The sequence below is a fragment of the Colletes latitarsis genome, unplaced genomic scaffold, assembly GCF_051014445.1.
Source record: "Colletes latitarsis isolate SP2378_abdomen unplaced genomic scaffold, iyColLati1 scaffold0013, whole genome shotgun sequence".
Lineage (NCBI taxonomy): Eukaryota > Metazoa > Arthropoda > Insecta > Hymenoptera > Colletidae > Colletes > Colletes latitarsis.
In genome coordinates, this window is record NW_027488368.1 from 19,282,816 (window position 1) to 19,287,399 (window position 4,584).

Consider the following 4,584-nt stretch of genomic DNA (forward strand, 5'->3'; position numbering starts at 1 on the left):
TAAAATACTTATCGGAACCAGCTTCTATTGACTGTTTCAGTGTGGTACCACATTACTAGGTGATCCAAACCAGAAAAGGGCCAGGATCTGGCCAACAAGTGTGCGAAAAACGCGAAACTATGAGCCAGATGATTGCAAATACCAGAACTGACACAGACATAACCAGCGTTATCCTGTAAAATACTAATCGGAACCAGCTTTTATTGACAGTTTCAGTGTGGTACCACATTACTACGGGATCCAAACCAGAAAATACTCAGGATCTGGCCAACAACTATGCGAAAAACGCAAAAGTACGAGACAGATGACGGGAAATCCTAGAACTGACGGAGACATAACCGGCGTTATCCTCTAAAATATTTATCGCAAACAGGTTTAATTGACTGTTTCAGTGTGGTACCACTTTACTACGTGATCCAAACCAGAAAAAGGCCAGGATCTGGCCAAGAAGTATGCGAAAAATGGGAAAGTACGAGCCAGATGATGGCAAATACCAGACCTAACCCAGACATCACCGGCGTTATCGACTAAAATATTAATCGCAGCCAGGTTTAGTTGACCGTTTCAGTGTGGAACCACATTACTACGGGATCCAAACCTGAAAAAACCCAGGATCTGGCCAACAACTATGCGAAAAATGCGAAAGTACGAGCCAGATGAGGGCAAATACCAGACCTAACCGAGACATTACCGGCGTTATCGTATAATATATTAATCGCAACCAGGTTTAATTGCCTGTTTCGGTGTGGTACCGCATTACTACGTGATCCAAACCAGAAAAAGCCCAGGATCTGGCCAACAAGTAATGCGAAAAGCGCGAATGTATGAGCCAGAAGATTGCAAAACCGGAACTAACCCAGACATAACCAGCGTTATCCTCTAAAATATTATTGGCAACCAGGGTTAATTGACTGTTTCGGTGTGGTACCACATTACTACGTGGTCCAAGCCAGAAAAAGGCCAGGATCTGGCCAAGAAGTATGCGAGAAATGCGAATGTACGAGCCAAATGATTGCAAATCCCAGACCTAACCGAGACATAACCGGCGTTATCCTCTAAAATATTAATCGCAACCAGGTTTCATTGACTGTTTCGGTGTGGTACCGCGTTACTACGTGATCCAAACCAGAAAAAAGCCAGGATCTGGACAACAACTACGCGAAAACGCGAAAGTACGAACCAGATGTGGGCAAATACCAGACCTACCCCAGACATAACCGGCGTTATCCTCTAAAATATTAATCGGAACCTGGTTTTATTGACTGTTTCAGTGTGGTACCACATTGCTACGGGATCCAAACCTGAAAAAACCCAGGATCTGGCCAACAACTATGCGAAAAATGCGAAAGTACGTGCCAGATGAGGGCAAATACCAGACCTAACCCAGACATAACCGGCGTTATCCTCTAAAGTGTTAATCGAAACCAGGTTTAATAGACTGTTTCGGTGTGGAACCACATTACTACGGGATCCAAACCAGAAAAATCTCAGGATCTGGCCAGCAACTATGCGAAAAATGCGAAAGTACGTGCCAGATGAGGGCAAATACCAGACCTAACCCAGACATAACCGGCGTTATCCTCCAAAGTGTTCAATGAAACCAGGTTTAATAGACTGTTTCGGTGTGGAACCACATTACTACGGGATCCAAACCAGAAAAATCCCAGGATCTGGCCAGCAACTATGCGAAGAACGCGAAAGTACGATCCAGTTGAGGGCAAATACCAGACCTAACCCAGACATAACCGGCGTTATACTCAAAAATAGTTATCGCAACCAGGTTTAATTGACTGTTTCGGTGTGGCACCGCGTTACTACGTGATCCAAACTAGAAAAAGGCCAGGATCTGGCCAACAACTATGCGAAAAATGCGAAGGTGCGAGCCAGATGAGGGCAAATACCAGACCTATCCCAGACATAACCGGCGTTATCCTCTAAAATATTAATCGGACCCAGGTTTAATTGACTGTTTCAGTGTGGTACCACTTTACTACGTGGTCCAAACCGCAAAAAGGCCAGGATCTGGCCAACAAGTATGCGAAAAAAGCGAAAGTACGAGCCAGATGAGGGCTGACACCAGACCTAACCGAGACATTACCGGCGTTATCCTCTAAAATATTAATCGGACCCAGGTTTAATTGACTGTTTCAGTGTGGTACCACTTTACTACGTGGTCCAAGCCGCAAAAAGGCCAGGATCTGGCCAACAAGTATGCGAAAAAAGCGAAAGTACGAGCCAGATGAGGGGTAACACCAGACCTAACCGAGACATAACCGGCGTTATCCTCTAAAATATTAATCGCAACCAGGTTTAATTGATTGTTTCGGTGTGGAACCACATTACTACGGGATCCAAACCAGAAAAATCCCAGGATCTGGCCAGCAACTATGCGAAAAATGCGAAAGTACGTGCCAAATGAGGGCAAATACCAGACCTAACCCAGACATAACCGGCGTTATACTCAAAAATAGTTATCGCAACCAGGTATAATTGACTGTTTCGGTGTGGTACCACTTTACTACGTGGTCCAAGCCGCAAAAAGGCCAGGATCTGGCCAACAAGTATGCGAAAAAAGCGAAAGTACGAGCCAGATGAGGGCTAACACCAGACCTAACCGAGACATAACCGGCGTTATCCTCTAAAATATTAATCGCAACCAGGTTTAATTGATTGTTACGGTGTGGAAACACATTACTACGGGATCCAAACCAGAAAAATCCCAGGATCTGGCCAGCAACTATGCGAAAAATGCGAAAGTACGTGCCAAATGAGGGCAAATACCAGACCTAACCCAGACATAACCGGCGTTATACTCAAAAATAGTTATCGCAACCAGGTATAATTGACTGTTTCGGTGTGGCACCGCGTTACTACGTGATCCAAACCATACAAATCCCAGGATCTGGCCAACAACTATGCGAAAAATGCGAAAGTACGTGCCAGATGAGGGCAAATACCAGACCTAACCCAGACATAACCGGCGTTATCCTCTAAAGTGTTAATCGAAACCAGGTTTAATAGACTGTTTCGGTGTGGAACCACATTACTACGGGATCCAAACCAGAAAAATCCCAGGATCTGGCCAGCAACTATGCGAAAAATGCGAAAGTACGTGCCAAATGAGGGCAAATACCAGACCTAACCCAGACATAACCGGCGTTATACTCAAAAATAGTTATCGCAACCAGGTATAATTGACTGTTTCGGTGTGGAACCACATTACTACGGGATCCAAACCAGAAAAATCCCAGGATCTGGCCAACAAGTATGCGAAAAAAGCGAATGTACGAGCCCGATGAGGGCTAGGACCAGACCTAACCGAGACATAACCGGCGTTATCCTCTAAAATATTAATCGGACCCAGGTTTAATTGACTGTTTCAGTGTGGTACCACTTTACTACGTGGTCCAAGCCAGAAAAAGGCCAGGGTCTGGCCAACAAGTATGCGAAAAATGCGAAAGTACGAGCCAGATGAGGGTAAATACCAGACCTAACCCAGACATAACCGGCGTTATCCTCTAAAATGTTAATCGGACCCAGTTTTAATTGACTGTTTCAGTGTGGCACCACGTTACTACGTGGTCCAAGCCGCAAAAAGGCCAGGATCTGGCCAACAAGTATGCGAAAAAAGCGATAGTACGAGCCAGATGTGGGCTAACACCAGACCTAACCGAGACATAACCGGCGTTATCCTCTAAAATATTAATCGCAACCAGGTTTAATTGATTGTTTCGGTGTGGAACCACATTACTACGGGATCCAAACCAGAAAAAAGCCAGGATCTGGCCAACAACTATGCGAAAAACGCAAAAGTACGAGCCAGATGAGGGTAAATACCAGACCTAACCCAGACATAACCAGCGTTATCCTCTAAAATACTTATCGGAACCAGCTTCTGTTGACTGTTTCAGTGTGGTACCACATTACTAGGTGATCCAAACCAGAAAAGGGCCAGGATCTGGCCAACAAGTGTGCGAAAAACGCGAAAGTACGATCCAGTTGAGGGCAAATACCAGACCTAACCCAGACATAACCGGCGTTATCCTCTAAAATATTAATCGGACCCAGGTTTAATTGACTGTTTCAGTGTGGTACCACATTACTGCCATGTCAAGGCCAGAAAAAGGTCAGGATCTGGCCAACAAGTATGCGAAAAATGCGAAAGTACGTGCCAGATGAGGGCAAATACCACACCTAACCCAGACATAACCTGCGTTATCCTCTCAAATATTAATCGGAACCAGGTTTAATTGACTGTTTCAGTGTGGTACCACATTACTGCCATGTCAAAGCCAGAAAAAGGCCAGGATCTGGCCAACAAGTATGCGAAAAACGCGAAAGTATGAGCCAGAAGATTGTAAATACCGGAACTAAACCAGACGTAACCAGCGTTATCCTCTAAAATATTATTCGCAACCAGGGTTAATTGACTGTTTCGGTGTGGTACCACATTACTACGTGGTCCAAGCCAGAGAAAGGCCAGGATCTGAACAACAAGTATGCGAAGAATGCGAAAGTACGAGCCAGATGATTGCTAATACCAGACCTAACCGAGACGTAACCGGCGTTATCCTCTAAAATATT